Genomic DNA, 17,458 nt, shown 5'->3' with positions numbered 1-17,458 from the left:
GTGCTGTTCTTTGGTCCTGTGAAAAAGTGTTTGCCCCTTGCTGATTTCAGTTGACACAAAATTTAGTTTTTAATTGAAGAATTCATTTATTAAGGGAAGATGCCATCCAAACCTACCTGACTCTATGTGAAAAAACTAATTGCCCCTAAACCTAACAACTGCAAGCAATGCATTTGCGATAACTGGCAATGAGTATTCCACATCATTGTGGAGGGATTTTGGCCGAGACTTTATTGCAGAATTATTTTAATTTAGCCACACTGGAGGGTTTTCCACTATTAACAGCCTTTTAAAGGTCATGCCACAGCATCTTAGTTAGATGTCAAGATTTGAAAGGCCATTCCAAACCCTCATTTTGGATTTTTTAAGCCGTTCAGAGGTGGAATGGCTGGTGTGTTTTGGATCATTGTCCTACTGCATAACCAAAATGTGTTTGAGCTTGAGGTCAGGAACTGATGGCCGACATTCTCCTTCTGGATTTTTGGGTAGAAAGCAGGATTCATGTTTCCATCAATAACAGCAAGTTATCCAGGTCCTGAAGCAGCAAAGCAGCCGGAGACCACACTGTGTCAGTTTTATGCCAGATGTAATGGGATGAACACCTTCCAAAAAGTCCAACTTTTGTCTTGTCAGTCCACAGAATATTTTCCCAAAAGTCTTGAGGAACATCCAGATGTTTTTTTGTATGTGTGGCTTTGGCCTGGAACTCTGCCATGGATGCCATTTTGTCTCTTTCTTATTGTTGAGTTATGAACTCTGACCTTAACTGAGGCCAGTGAGGCCTGCAGGTCTTAAGATGTTGTTCTTGGTCCATTTGTGACCCCCTGGATCAGTCTTAGATGCGCTCTTGGAGTAATGTTGGTGGGCTTGCCAGTCCTGGGAAGGTGTACCACTGTTCCAAGTTTTCCTCATTTGTGGATAATGGCTCTCACCTTGGGTCGCTGGAGTCCCAGAGCCTACTTGAATATCTTTAGATGGTGGCATAATGTGTTGCTTTTTGAGATCTCTTAGCCTACTTTACTTTGTCGGTTTTATAAAATGCATTTTGTATACACACGTTGTCTTTGTTTAAAATATATCTATGATTTTATGATGATCTGAAACGTTTAACTTCTATGAATGCGCCAAAAAATAACAAACCAGGAAGGGGGCAAAACTTTTTCACAGCACCATGCACTGTATTGTGACCCATGTATTGCAATATCTATTATATCGGGACCTATATACCCTGATATATTTTGCATTGTCCCCCAAGTTTATTATAAATCAAGAATATAATTCCAAACATTGAGATGTTAGTCATGCCTTTCTGGGCACTTGCATTTTAATACACCGTCATGCCCTGTCAATAATGTCAGTAAGAGAATACAGGAGCTGAAAACAACATCATCTTCTGATTTGACTGGTGTCAGAGTTTCAGTTTACCGTACAGATCATTATTCTAAAAGCCATATTGATTGTTTTTCCTATTAGTTGCATGTCACTCAAACTGAAGATGTAAATGTGCAAACTACCGACTGTGAAATTCTGTCTAAAAAGCAGACTATGCAGTTGGTAACAGTTTGACATTTCATCAACTCTTATGTTTTAAAGATCTTAAGTACAACAGCTCAGCTCATCATGTATACACAGTTCTTCAGGAACAATACAAGGCTACTCGTTCAAAGCCAGCTGCTGTAACAGTAATCCTCTGTTGAAATCATTGCAGTAGCACTGATTGGAGCCCTGTTTGAGGGGAGTTTGATGGAAAACAGGGAACAATAACAAGCCTCTCCCTCCTTGACCCAACCAGGCAGCACCATATCAGTGAACAGCCGGTGACGGCTTGACAAAGCTCAGGAGATTTAGGTTGTTTTTAAAGCAAAGTTAGAGGGAACTTTACAACGGCTTGTTTCTGTGTAATACCGTCGTTTGACATCATGGAGCTCTCTGGGTCCTACTGTTGATGTCATCCAGAATCTGCTGTGACTTTGGGTTTCAAATGATTATAAGAGGATTAAATTACTCTTAGCACAACAACTCCTGAAAGCAGGTATGACTGATCTATCAGCACTAGGCTGTCACAGTATCACATCATCTACCAGGCCCTGAGGAAACGCAGTTGCCCACCCTGCATGAATTAACAATGATTAACCACATTTTTGGAAAACCGAGTTCACTTTCACAAGTCACGCCCACTGCCAGACCTGTTGAATCAACAAATCACTAAAATAGAACCTGACAAAGTGAAGTAGGCTAAAAGATCTCAAAAAGCAAGACAAAGTCATTGACATTTATCAGTCTGCATTTCTAGGGCTTTGTGCCTCCAGCAAACCAAATGAGAGCCATTATCCACAAATGGAGAAAACTTGGGACCTTTCCCGGAGTGGTCAGTCAACCAACATTACTCCAAGAGCGCATCGACAACTTATCCAGGAGGTCACAAAAGGACCCAGAACAACACGTAAAGACCTACAGGACTCACTTGACTTAGTTAGGGTAAGTGTTCATGAATCAACAATAAGAAAGAGACGGGGTATATATGGCATCCATAGGAGAGTTTCAAGGCCAGAACTACTGCTGGTCAAAATGAGACAAAGTCTCGTCTTACATTTGCCAAATATATATTTTGATGATCCCCAAGACTGTTTGGGAAATTGTCTGTGGACTAACAAGACAAAAGTTGAACGCAGTTTTAACTTCAGTATGCTCACGCTCCCGTCTGCAGACGAACCAAGGCTCTAGCTTCACACTTTAAAAAATCAAAGTAGCGCATTCTGAAGTCAACTGTAGCTCAAGAAACTGTGCCTGATAAAAACTATTTCAACAGCTATTTGCTGCATTAGATTAGCAAGACAGAAAGTCTAAAAGGAAATCTGGTGTTAGGTTTTTACAAGTATTTGGTTTTGTGGAAGGTATGCTTCCTGTTACATTTGGTTAAAAATAACACAGAATTTTATACAAAGAACAATACACCAGCAGTCAATTATGATGGTGGTAGTGTGATGGTCTTGGGCTGCTTTGCTGCTTCAGGTTTGGACCACTTGCCATAATTGATGGAAGTTTGTATTCTGCTTTCTATCAGAAAATCCTGAAGGAGAAGGCCATCAATTCCTGACCTCAAACTAGAGCGTAACAAGGTTATGCAGGAAGACAATGATCCCAAACACAAGAAAAAGTCCACATCTGAATGCTAAAAACAAAAAAATATAGCTGGTACTCGATTAAAAAATTAATACCAATACCAATATCAATACTTTCTATAGTTTGGTGGAAAGAAAAAAACTGTATTTATTGAAGTTTCTCATCAAAAACTGAATTTTTTCATTTTTATTTGACATTTTAACACATCATAACATAGAATATATTCATCTAATTTACTGAGGTCACCTGAACGCATCATATTTTCCGTCTTCAGCTTGTTAAGTTCACTAATTAACTTTAATTTTGCCAATTCCACCGCAGATTTCTGCACTGGATTAGTATTGTTAACAAACAAGACTTGCTCCAAGTTTTGGAACACGTTTTAGCATTTATCTGAGCATCTGAAGAAGAAAACTGTCCTGATGCAGCTGAAGAGAGTGGTATAACCATGACTTGATCCCGTGTTGTTGTTAGCATCTTTGCTAAGATGAAAGATGTGCTTTGCCCGAAGGTGGTACTTTAAGACTCGTTGTGCTTCGATGTAAAGACAGTTCATCACTGCAGCATGTACCCACGATTTTGGTTTTATCTTAACTAACATTCTCCAGCCTTTTAAAAAGAAAATTTCCATTAAGCAGACCTGGATCTGCCTCCTCATTTGCCACTGCAGGCTGTGTCTGACCCCCCTTCCACCTCTTCACCCCCAGTCATGTAAACATCCATGCTGGAGGACTACAGGAGCAAGTTGTGGTCAAACTTAGTCATGTGATTGAATTGCGTTATTGTTTTTTAACGCGTTAAGGTTTCAAGATTAATCACAAGGCGTTAATGTTAACAGGCCTAAAAATAAACAAGAGGGTTTTTGAGTGGCCTTGCAAAAGTCCAGACTTGAGATGTCATGGCATGACCTTAAATGGGTCGTTAATGCGCAAAAACCTTTCAAAAAACAAAAAAAATTTGCAAAGAAGAGCGGGCAAAACTTCCTCCTTTCATTCCAAGTTACCTCAAATGCTCGTTTGCAGCTGTTGCCACCAAAAGTGGCACAACCATTTATTAGGTTTACATTTATTTCACTATAAGTTTCCCATAATAAAGACTAAATTGTGATTATTTTCAAGAGAACCAGAACATACTGGTCGTGGAATTGACTCCCACTCCCAGTGCTGTTTGGTGCACGTTGTACCCATGCTTCCTGTCTATAATGGCAAAATTAATCTTTTTTTTAAGCTGCTGAGAAAAAAATTCTGAAACAACTCTATCAATTGGGTCAGCTCTTGAGAAAACAACCAAAATTTGCTCATTATTTTGAGAAAATTAAGTAAAGTAAAAATACATGGATGCATGTCCTGTTAGGGCTTCTGTACTTCATTTGAATCAGCTTTTCTGGCATTTGATGAGGAGGAAGTCCCCCAAAAAATAGGCATATTTTGAGATATTCCATCTCATTTATCTTTAATAAACACATTCCTACAATGAATAATTTCTAATGTTAAATTAATGGAACCTTTAGATTTATTTTTTGCACCTTGTTTTGCTTTTACAGCCTAAAAATTCCTCTTTTATCTATAATATACAGCTGGTAAAGCAGCAGTAATAAATAAGAGGATTTTATGTGGTGGTTGTGTCAATGAGCTTGTGTTTGAGTGTTTCGGTCACAACTGGGCATCAAAATAAAGGATAAAGAGGACACAACTCCAACCCCTCTTCTTCTATCACACAATATCATCCACAAAAGCCATTCTGGGATATTCTGAGCACAAAAAAGGCCACCCCCCCCAAAAAAAATCTCGACTTTATCCACTAAATCCTAGCATAAAGTCAGTCAAACTCCACTGGGTGTGTGGGCATGCTCCGTGTTTTTATGGAGGTCTTCAGCGTGTTTGTTTATATCTGTGTGACCAGGCGAAGAGAGGCTGGTCAAAGAGAGCAAGCCCTTAATCCCTGAGATAACACTGGGAATGAGGGCAGGCAGACCACTGGTCTGGTTCGGGCTAATAAAAGAGAGGGTTTGAAACAGCGGTTGCATTCCTGCTCTGGCCCTGGCAGGGTGTGACTCAGACTTTAAAGAATCAGTGTTTTGTTAGGTGGCTAAAAAGGGAAGCAGCCCTGAGCCCTTTCTTTCCTCTGGAGCCCCATTGACTGTGATTCATGTGGAATCATTTCACTACCCTCATGTAATGAAAAGAATACTCTAAATTCTAGCTCTCCCCTTTTTGGGTAGCTAAAAAAATCCAAAAGTGTAATTTTTAAGTAAAAAAACTTAGCCTTCATTTGAGTTATGCTAAAAAGCCTTTCAATTTATGGAATCAATACGTTCTAAACAGCGAGAAGTCGCACATCAACATTCAATTATGTGTTGACAGTGAGGTATTCATTGCACAAACATTAGCGCTTTCCCCCTGTCAGCTGCCTCTCCAAAGAACTGGAGCCATTTCAAAGCAACATCCAAATAGATACAGCACTCATCAGAGCAACTCATCGGAAATTCATCCCTCTATTTTATGGTGACCTACACAGCGAAGTAAACACAAAACTTTTCTCCTGCATCCAGTCATAATATTGCATTGGTATAATGGAATGACTGTTGCAGGAACCAGCTTGCAGACATCTGTGTAAACAATTTAATTAAGACCATGTTTGATGAATTATAGCTGGTGAAGGCACTGCCTGTTCTAATACTTCACTTTCTTAATTACACCAGACATCCATGTGTTCGCTCGCTTCTGCCCGCCCCGCGCTCTTTCCTCCCCGCTCTCAATGATAGAAATTGAAAAAGTACAAAAGGGAAAGTGCATTTCACACTCTACTGAAGCACGGCAAGCAATTTGAAATTAATCAAAACAAAATAAGTTTACAACATGATAAAGAGGTGCTGTATATGAAATGAGGGGAGTCAATTTGTGATACTCAGCCTTGTGCTTTATATTACAATGGCAGTTTCCAAGAACTGCCTTAAAACCAAGGTGAGAAATTGGTAATATTTACATTACAAGAGAGTATGAGTCTAAAGTATCATGAGAGTAAATGTCATTTCCCCAATGCTCTTTGCACACATTAATACCAGACAGAACGTGTCTATGCAAAAAAGCCTCCAGCACGCTGAAATTTGCTACAGACGGTTATATATAGAAGCGACCTTTATTATAAAAAAACAACAAGTACACTATCAACAAAGCCAAGCGGTGAATGTCAGCACTCCTAACAGTAGCACCGACTTAACCCTGCGAGCCTTGAATCAGAGTGGAGCACATTTTGTACTCAGGGTCAGATTGTCATGCGTGATTCAGACAATCAGAGTATCTTATTTCCTGTAAGGGAAGGAGGGGGGATTTCACAAAGGCCAGGCAAGTTCAGGAGATCAAGCAGGGTTCTATGTAGGGCAGGTTATCCCAATGAGATAAAGAGATACTAAATACAGACTCCCTTAAATATACAGGAAAAAGTCTACTATATCCAAACTATCTTGCACTAGATGGGTAATTGGTAAATTCAGTAGTTTCAACACAATTTAATCATATAATAAATATAAAAAAAGTGATTTAGCCATCAAATAACCAAACAAAACAACTAAATAGCCCCTTTGCATGAATAATAATCAAATAGCTTGGCCTGTATCACAGTCTGATGAGTTCCAAATAGTTTCCCAGTCTTCCCTCAGACTTGTTTTAGATGTGAGATCAATCATTTAATCTACTAAATCCCAAATTTGTTCAATAGGATTCCAATCTGGAATTTGACCTGCCAGTCCAGCAGTTTGGATTCCTTTTTTCTGGGTCAAATATCCTCTGCGAAGCTCTGAAGTATACTGAATCTGATTGGTCGTGGTGTCTTCTTGGTATATGACACCACGACCAATCAGATTAATTCCAGAAGGGATTCCATGATAACCTTCCAAAGCAGATGAATTGGCCAGACTCCATCTCTGTCACCAGGCAAATCCATCTTGAAAAGCTCCAATCAACACCATTTTACCAATCAGCATCATTTGAGGTGAATGAGGTGGTAATTATGGGTGGGATTTAGTTGTACTCAAAGCTGAGTGCAGTGGCCGCCTCCAGTGCGGTGATTAGCTTGGATGTAGCTACAACATAGCAGCAGTTTTGTCAGAATAAGGCCACATTTCTGTATGAAATACAAAGTAAAAAAACAACAATCAAAGCTTTATATGGTGGAAAAGATGTTTTCGCTCTTCTGCCGACTTGCTTTGGCATGAGTTTGTGATCGTTACGGGGTTGTCATTAGTTGCAATGGCTGCTTGTGAAGTGATTAACTCAGACATAGTCACAGAGGCAGTTTTGTCAGAACTGGACATTTCTTTATTAAAACAAGGGTAGAGAGAAACACTTAAAGCTTTCATGATGGAAAAAAATGTTATCGGTCGACTCCTTACCTGCTTTGAAATGGGTTTGAAACGGTTAATGGGTGGGGTACAATGGTGTATCTAGTGGCTGCTGCTCCAGCTTTTAGCTTGGATATAGCCATGGGTGTTGCCATAATACAACTGGAGGGGTCACGTCCCCCTCACCTTAAAAAAAAAGGTCATTTGGATCCCCCCACATTTTCCATCAAAAGTATTTGTGCATGACCACGTTCTTTCCATTGCTTCACAATCAAATCCGTTCCATTTTTTCATTAGAGGGAATACCCATATCAATAGAAATCCACTCCGCGTTTTCCTGGTTTCCTACACACACGGTCCCATCACTCAGGCATATTGAGAGAGTCGGATCGATGACAGCGACAACAAATGTCAAAAGGTCCAGCTTTTGCTGAAGTACTTTCTTTGACTGTTCTGCAGATGAGAGATGGACATAAGGAGTTTTTTTTTTTTCGAAGAAAAGGAAAGTAGGTTAGAGTTGCCCAAGTTTTCCCTTGAGTGACCAAACAGCTAAATCATGTTCTTCCATGGCCAAACACAGCCAGCTTTTCTGATAAGAATGTTAGCAGGCTAGCACCCCCAGCAGGCTGGCACGTCGCTCTTATCAGGCACCTTGTGCGGGAGCAGTGTTGCCAACCTAGCGACTTTGTCACCATATTTAGCGAGTTTTCAGACCGCTCTAGTGACTCTTTTTTTAAAAAGTGACAAAATCTAGCGACTTTTTCTGGTATTATTGGAGACTTTAGGAGACTGACGTGAAAGCACGTATTGTTGCTGGTCCTCTCAGTGAGCAGCGGGGGGCTGCCATGCGCCCCTCCCTGTCTCAAAGCTCTTACAGGCAGCCCAGTCTGCACACAGCAGCCCCTCTCAGCTGCAGACGTTCAACCCTCCATGTCGCTTTGGCAATTTTTCTATTGTCTCTTTTTGGTTCATTTAGAACCAAAGAAAAAAGAAAAAACATATTGTGAATCGAACGGTTAAAAATGTTCATTTCTCACTGTGATTTGTTGCAGGCTTTTAAATGGACCAGAAGTTTCAAAACTAAACCAAAGTTAAGAAAACTAAACTTATGAAAAATAGAGTTTAAAAAAAACAACTAAAAATACAATTTGAAGTACCTGCCAGAGTATCTCTCTTGAGTAATTATTGCCGATCCTAAGCCTAGATAAAGGATGAGGGTTGGAACTGTGACGTTATAAAAATAAGAATTGGCAGAAGGAAGTTCATTTGTAGTTCTAAACATATTTAGGCTCTTTTTTATACTCACTTTCTTCTCTCTCATGATGTTATTCCTCTCTCTCTCCATTAACGTCTGAACACTGACAATATCTGAACTGTCATTTTTTTAGGGAGGTGGCCCATTTCTAATGAAGCCTACATAACTATTAGGCTGCTATACTACCTGTGTATTCGATATGCTGATAACATGACTGAGCTACATCACAGAAATCTTCATATGAACAATCTACATTAAGCTTATTTCAGTTATCAACATGAAAGAATGCTCAGTGCATCTCCATGTCTCCTGATATAGGTGGTTGAGATTGAGAGTGAGTCAGAGGCAGGGGCAGTGGAGACAGCTCTGTTGCTGAGGAGAGTGCGGAAAGGTGACAGGCAGTTTTTTCTGCAAAGAGTAGGTTAGTGCTTGCTACATAGCCTGAAACAAGTTTAATTTCTAAAAATCAGATGCAAATAGAATAAAAATTAAATTGAATTAAATAGAGAATAAAATGCCAAAAAAGTTGTCAGTGTCAGTCCTCTGTGTATTACACCAGAACATAGTAGACAGTAATTGCAGACCATGCTGGCTCCAAGGAAAAACAATGAAAGAGGGAGATAATTTTCAATCTAAAAACATGATAAAATGCACCAGAATGTGGGAAATTGCATCTACTTGTTTCAGAATTTTACTTCTTTTCTTTTGGCTGTCACCTGCTTCATGACCCCCAACAGACATTTGTGACCACATGCTTGCAATCAACCTATACTATGACTAAATTGGAGCTCATCGCTGCACTGCAGCCATATATTACCAGCTTCTTGTACAACTACGACCCGCTGGGAGCCGTCTCCTCAATTAAAGCTGATTGGTCAGGTCTGTTCTCAGACCTGCTCATATTGGAGCTTTGCAACACAGATCTGCCTGATGACAGACGTGGAATCTGGCCAATCCATCTGCTTTTTTTGCTGACAATAAGTCAGTAAGATAGGTTTCTGATGCAGTGGACTGTTAAACTTTGATATACAGGATGATGCTAGTTAAAGTGAACTTATTTTGCCCTTTTAGGGCAAGTTTGTGTTGGTCTCAGAGGTCCCCAAAACATGCCTGTGAAGTTGCCTGTGAAAGGAATGGATTATTCTGGCATTTGAGGGGACTGTCAACAGGCCAGGGCACATATTTGGTTAGAAAACCTGAAAAAGTAATTTTTGCATAATAAAATCAAAATTAACATCTGTTTTGATACAATGGCAGCAAATATAGAAGTCCAAGGCACCTAATATTGGCTTTTGGGAAGCGATCACAAACACATACCTATAATTAAACACTGGTTCTCAAATGGTATGACAAGGTGCCTTGAGGCAAGTCAAGGTGTATAACAGTACATCATTAATTACACTGAACAATGACAGAAGATACTATAAATTAAGCCTAGCGTTAGTTCATGCAGGACACAGTAGTTCATACGCCCTGCTGTGATCCGCTGATGGCCAGCTATCATCTCCCAGATCCCACAGCCAATCACAACTCTTTCTCTCAACACAGCTGTTCATTTAGATATGACACATTTCTCACTAATCCCTGCTTGCACTAATGCAGATACACCACACTGCTGCTGCTGGTAAAGCTTAACCTCCTCCACCCCAGCCTCCTCTTTTATAGCATAAAGCTTGTTGTACCCTCATATTGAGATTCATGCATCTATGGATGAATTGCTTTTGAATTATTTTTATTGTATTCAATATGCATTGTTTCTAGCCATGCACCCCCTTGAAATTCAAAGCATGCTGCTTGAATAACCCAGGGAGTATCTTTTGAGCAGAGCCTTCTCTGCCAAGTAAAATCCATTTTGCAATAAAATGGTTAAATGTACGACAAGAGTGTTCCTGACTCAACATGAATTAAAGAGGCTATTTTGCATGGAAATAGATATGGTGGGTGAAAAAGTTTGAAAACCACTGCTCTATAATAGTGATCAACATCCCTTTCATTTTTGAGATGTTGACATTTGACAGCATTTTTTGTTGGAGTGAGTGCAAAATGGTGATTTCATGCAAAAATGAACAGAAAAATTGTCATAGTGACAATTTTTCCTCCTTAAACTTTTATCTCCCATTATCTCTCCCTAAGGTACCCATGCTTGTTCCAAACAATAGCTGGGAGATCACAGAGCACATCCCCCTTAGTAGGAATGAGCACTATGCCTCCTTCTCACAAGCTTGGCTAGGAATTCTGACGGGGAGATTAGGGAAGTTTCCAAGCTATTCACCCCCCCACCTCCCCCTTCTATCCCCCCTTGTCTATTCTCTCCAGAGTACTTGGCTTGGTGGCAGAAATCCTCTCCTGTTCAGCTGGACTGGTCTATTTCCGATGTGCCTCTGATGCCGTGTTAGGAGCGTGTCTCTGAATGGCTTGTACCTGTTTATCCCAGCAGCACACAGGCTTATGGGATGTTTTCCTCGAAGCTTACCAGGTGCTTTTCTCAGCTGGAGGAAAAAAAAAAGCTGTATGTTTAATTCAGGCCCCTTAATCCTAGAAAAAGTGGACCAAACATGTCTTTCGGAGTGCTTTTCGCTATCTAGCACAAAAAACATGGACTTCAAACTTCGGCTCTTTTGCATCCCTTCATAGTTCGACTGTTTACTCCCCTCCTCTAAGTTAGATGTCGGCGAGTCTCAAGTAAAGCACAAAACAGAAAAACCAGTGCACATTTGATGCAGGAATGGAAGGAAATTTGCTACAGCTAGCAATCACCATAAATTGGACGCTACATTTACTAAAAGCAGCTGAAGGAAGAACTCCCAGGGAGGGTTAGACAGCTGGTGAAATATTGACATGATTCATTACTGTTGCTATAGCTACTGAGGCAATTATATGTGAAATTGTGGGTCAGTGTTGAATCATCTTGGACCATTTTCACCAGTTTGCCATCAGTCTGAGACCATTCTTCCACCAGGATCATTAATTTGACATGTAAAATTGTCAGTTTCTTCCCTTCTTTCCGCTTGGTTTTCTATAAAGACAGCTCGTTTGATAAAATATTGTGTTTGATGCATTAAAAATTGGTCCTTATATTATTTTTCTATTAGTTTTGTGCATTTCATTAGAGCGTACCGGTACCTTTTGATTTGTCGGAGCAGTTTTGATGTTTCCTCAGTGACACCAAAGAGAATGTTTTCCCCACCTCAGTGTCAGCTTTCAAGGATCAAATGCATGTAAATAAGGTCTCTTTTTCTTAGTCTAATTTAAGAATACTTTGTGAAAATAAAATGAAATAGGAGGACTGCGAGTGTAATAAGACTGATGAAAGAAAATGCTGGCCGCTGATATAAACGGAGATATAGACGTTGCTATTTATTACATTAAAAGACAAAAAAGTATATATGAAACCCAAAATATGGAGGAGGAATCAACAAATATGATGATAAGATGTAACAAGGGACAGATTTTAAATGCTTTGACATGAACAGTCCTTTCCAAACATTCACCTTGTTGTCTGTAGCTTTTGCTGTATGTTTAAAGTCTTGTTGAAATATAAATCTTCTCCCAAGTTGTAGTTCTCTTGCAGACTGAATAAGATTGTCCTTCTGGATTTTGCTGCATCTATTTTACCCTCAACCTTTACAAACCTTCTAGGTCTGGCTGCAGCATCCCCACAGCATGATGCTGCCACCACCACGCTTCACAGTGGCGACGTTGTGTTTGTGGTGATGTGAAGTGTTTGGTGTCCGCCAAACGTCTTGTCTGATGACCAAAAATCACCATTTTGGTCTCATCAGACCTTTTCACCCACTTGACCATGGAGCCTCCCACAGCTGTCTTGGTGTAGTGTTGTAGCACTAAAAAACTGTCTTGTGACCAAATTTTGAATGTCTTGGTCTTGTCCCAGAATCAAAAGACCAGTCAAGACCACCACTGATTCTTCTATATACAGTTATTAATATGATGATAAAGAGAAGCACTCGCTAAAACAAAAAACAGCTGCAATTCATGATAAGCATTGATAAACAACTAATCCTCAGATATTCAAAAAAATTCTGGACTTGTCAGTGGCTTTTTAATACATACCAGGATTTGTTTTTGACAGGAAGTTAGTTGAACAAATTTGCTAAGATAATGGTGCTTTGAAAACAGAGTCACAGGAACCTTGTTTTTAGCTGTCAGATTTATTTAAAAGAAAACTAAAACTAAAGACAAAGTCCTCTTTTACTGTTCAACTATGTGAAGATTTTGAAAATTGATTTTATGGTCTTGATCTTCTCTCAATTTGTCTTGGTCTCAACTCGATCTTGACCACAAAAACTCTTGGTGTTATCTGGGTCTCAGTGCGCTCTGGTCTTAGATAGAGTGCTGGAAAATAAATCTCTCAAAAGCTGTAGTTCTCTTGCGGACTTAAAAAGACTGTCCTCTAGGATTTTTCGACATTTTGCCTCATTCATTTTACCCTCTACCTTTACTAGCCCTCCCAAGGCTGGCTGCCTTGAAGTATCCCCACAGCATGATGCTGCCACCACCATTCTTGTTTGGTGTCCATCAAACATAGCGTCTTGTCTGATGGCAAAAGAGCACTTTTTTGGTCTCATCAGACCAAATAGCCATCTTCTACTTGACTATGGAGTCCCTACATGCCTTTTGGCTAACTCTAGCAAAGATTTAATAAGTTTTCTTAAACAATGGCTTTTTCTATGCCACTCTCCCATAAAGCTTTGATTGATGAAGACAACAGTTGTTGTATGCAGAGTCCCTTCAATCTCAGCTCGTGAGACTTATAACCTGTGTTCTTTTGACTTCATAGTATAATGGTCGCCAAGAATACTGATTAACCAGTGACTGGACCTTCCAGACACAGGTGTCATTATACTACAGTCACTTCAAACACAAGAGGGTGAATACTTGTTATGGCGCTGTAGTTGGCGTCTTGTCCCATAATGCAAAGTGCAACCATAAACAAATGGCATTTGTTTACATGCGAAGTGAGAGATGCAGGCTGTGATGTAATGGTGTAAGAATAGCCCTTTGTTAGTGTGTACTTTGGCCTGCTTTACGGTCTAAACACTCAGTGATCACCAAGGGAAAACTACAAAAATGTTTCCCCGTATCATCTGAACCATAACAAAGCACAGAAGCCACAGCTGCGGAAGCACTCTTGTGAAACAACAAAACATGGAACGGGATACACAACATAAAAAAGGGAACCTCTACTTTTCAGTTAAGAAAACCGAGCTCTTTCAGCCAAATGACACGGGAAGTCAAAGCCCACGCTCTCCATTGACAATCACTGTTAGAAGTGCTTGTACTCCTCGAACCGACACGTCTGGCGAGGCACGCAGAGCTGAGAGAGGGTCAGTTGCTGGGCAACAGAAGAAACAATCATGGACATAAGCCGGTCTTTGACAAATCTGGGGCTTCGTCCAACAAGGCCGGTGACTATGTTCAGCTGTAGATGTGACCACAGAGCAGGATGGAGGATAGGCACGCTTTCATGGTGGTGAAGGAGTATTAAGCAAACGTTGGCTGATTGTAGAGAGGGAATAAGTGGAGTGAATGTTTATGACTGCCATTTAGCAGTTACAGCTTTCACTGCTTTTCTGCAGGAAAAGTAGAAATACTTTACATCTAATTGTTAGGTAAATGTTTCAAACTGCCTTCTTTGTTGCTCAAAACCTTCTGTATCTGATCTTTTTGCATCTATTTTCATCCATTGTATATTTCTCTTGATTTTCAAGGTTTCCTATCTTTTGCAATATTGTACAAATTTATATACATCCTGCATGCATGGAAATAAACAGAGCTTCTGAATGCTGAAGACTTTCACAGCACTCCACATATATACAGTTTAGCCTCTATTGCCTCTTTAAGCATGACTCACTTGAAACGTGGCTATACAGTGTTACAGATGGGTTCAATTTTTAGGTGCAATTTGTCAAGTTTTAGAAAAAATAAGCCAGAAAAACCCCAATAAAAAACAGCAATAAAGCTGTTCATCTCAGAATGGAAATGCACACTAAAACTAGCAAAATAAAATTGGGTTCAACCTCTATTTAGGGTTATGATAAGGTTTAAGGTAACTGTTGGGACACCAAAAGTTAAAAGTTAAAATTCTGATCTGCAAAACCTGATTAAAAATGTTTAATAAAGCCAAGTAAACAGTCTATTAAAGGAAGAACGCTCTTCCTGCATGAAAACTGTCTAATGCAGCAAGTGTAGCTTACATAGCTCCATCAGCCGTCCAAGTTACGTAGCTAACGTAGCTCATGTACTAACAGAGCTAAAGCTAAACTCACAAAGCAGCTATGTAAACTATGCACATTATCTATGTAGCTACATTACATTGATTATGTTTGATAAAGCTAACCTTGATAAAGCTTACTTAGCCACACTGGCTTAGGTAGTAATGTTATTTATGTAGTTAGCGTAGCCAAAGCTTACAAAGCTAAAGTGAGCAACTGTTTGTTTAACTACTTTTAATACGGGTCTAAATAATTTAACCCCAGATTAGACCTTTGATCTTTATGGAATGTTGCTTAGCATTTAATGTTTGTAGTGTGGTTGTTCATAAATGTAACTGCCAGATTTTGTTTATAAATAAAGTTGAATTTTGAAAAAGAAATTAAAACTGGAAATACGTTGTACAAGCAAAATATGGCTGATCTGATTGGAGAGTTTTATTTCCCCCCAAAAGCCTCTGTGTTTAGCACTATTTTGCAATGCAAGCTTTGGCCACCGTCTACCTGCTCTCCCATTGTCTGCAGGCTTAGTCAGAGATGCAACAGCAAAGTAAAGTAAAACAAAACTAAAATGAGCAATTTTATCTTGAGTGATGACTGCATGTGTGCATTGCATTGAGTTCACAGAGAAACAACCTCTGCAGATGGAGAACTTTAGTGGAGACTGGTTTGCAGGGGAGGTTCCAAGTTAACTGGTGGTGTAGATGTGCAAACTGTGAGGCCAGGCCCATGAACACGAGGAGCAACTGTTGTCACAATTCTTCAGGGCATTTCTAAACGAGGACAGCGACTCAAAGAGGCCTGTGGTCTGCATCACTCTCCATCCACAGTTCAGGGATCCCTCTTCCCTTCTTCAAACTTACATGGAACGCATCAAGCCAGGACAGCACAGATTCCCTCTCTTACTGTGCCAATAAGTAAAGCCTAAGCTAGGGACAGAGGCAGCAAAAAAAACCAGAGCAGGGCAGGCATCAGTAACAACAGCATGACATTGATTAAGCCAGATGCAGAATAAAGGAGGAGCTGGGGTGGAGGAGGGTTGCAAAAAAGCTGCTTGCAGAGGGAGCTGCAAAAAGAGCAATTTAAAAAAGGCAGTCTGAGTGCAATTAGCCAATAGAATGCTTTGAGCAAATTAGGTATCCATCAGCTGATGAGGGCTTGCATGCTGAGCGGAAGCTCACATTGCAAAATAGTACCAAACACAGAAGCTTTCAGGATGAAAAATAAAATGCCTCAAATGTTTGATACAGCTTACAAATGATCCAACATTGTTTATTGGTCCATTTTTACCTTAAACTTGTCCTGTGTGAAGGGGCAGTGCAGTGTGAGGCTAGTCCAACTAATCTTGCCTAAGTACCTTATACACCCTACTTTCACAAATGCTGAAATATCCCTTTAAATTATTATTAGAATACTGCTGATTGGAGCTGTTAAGTCTTTAGCACAGGTAATATATCACCTGTTTGTTGTTTTCCATACAGAGTCTTTTACCTGCAGACCCAAAAGTCTGCAAATATATGATCAAAACCTCATGGAATACAAATGCACTTCAAATGGAAACCAGAAGACTTGACATGGTGAAAATCACCACCCGACATCAGATTCTACATCTCTAAGTCGAATCTGTAAAAAGAGATTAGCGGAGCCCTGACTTTCCTCTGAGCAGATCTGATCACTCCTAACACACCTCACACCACAGGGAAATCTGGCGAGATAATCTCCAGAAGCACTGGAAAATCGAACATTGCTTACTTCTGGAGAGACTTAGACTCAGAATGAATTATCATACATGTGTAACCTGTTTTAATGTAAGATAAAAACAAACCAAGTGAAAAATTAAATGCAGACATGCATAATCCAAAGAAACATTCCTTTATGGCACAAGAGAGTACAAATGTAGAATTTCCCACCAAACAAATGAGGACTGCAGTTCTATGACACTCTCATGAGGCTACAACATGTGGGAGAGTTGACAGCAAAGCATGTCAAACAAAGACTTAAATCCGTCCAAGGGTTATCATAGTACCAGAATCTTCAACTTATTATGGCAGTAGGAAAAAAGACAATATCAAACCCTGATTGATACTACCACGACAAAATTAAACATTTTAGGCACCCATTATTGGATTTCTGGTTTAATAACCCTAAATTTGAACTACTACCCGGTCTACACTGTGAACTTCAGCTCCAAAATGTTTTTGTGCTGTGTGTTTTGGCTGTGCCATCCACTTTGTTTTCTGTCTTTTTGTTGAGGATATGAGAGAGTACTGTTCACTTACAACTAAAAATGGGTTCTGTTTACTCAGAAAAATAGAGCTAAAATACTTTTTATTAATTTCTAATTTAATACAACTCATTTTTTTCTTCTACTGCTCAGCCTTACAGTGGAAAACTGAAAGGTGCATTTGATCAAGAGGGTGAACATCCACAGAGTTTTGTGCAACTTCCTTGTAACACCTTGCTTGGTTTCCACAGGCATGATTTCTCTAACTGAGGCAGTAACTCCACTCA

This window comes from Cheilinus undulatus, linkage group 17, assembly GCF_018320785.1.
Source record: "Cheilinus undulatus linkage group 17, ASM1832078v1, whole genome shotgun sequence".
NCBI classification, from domain to species: Eukaryota; Metazoa; Chordata; class Actinopteri; order Labriformes; family Labridae; genus Cheilinus; species Cheilinus undulatus.
This window is presented reverse-complemented; position numbering follows the sequence as displayed.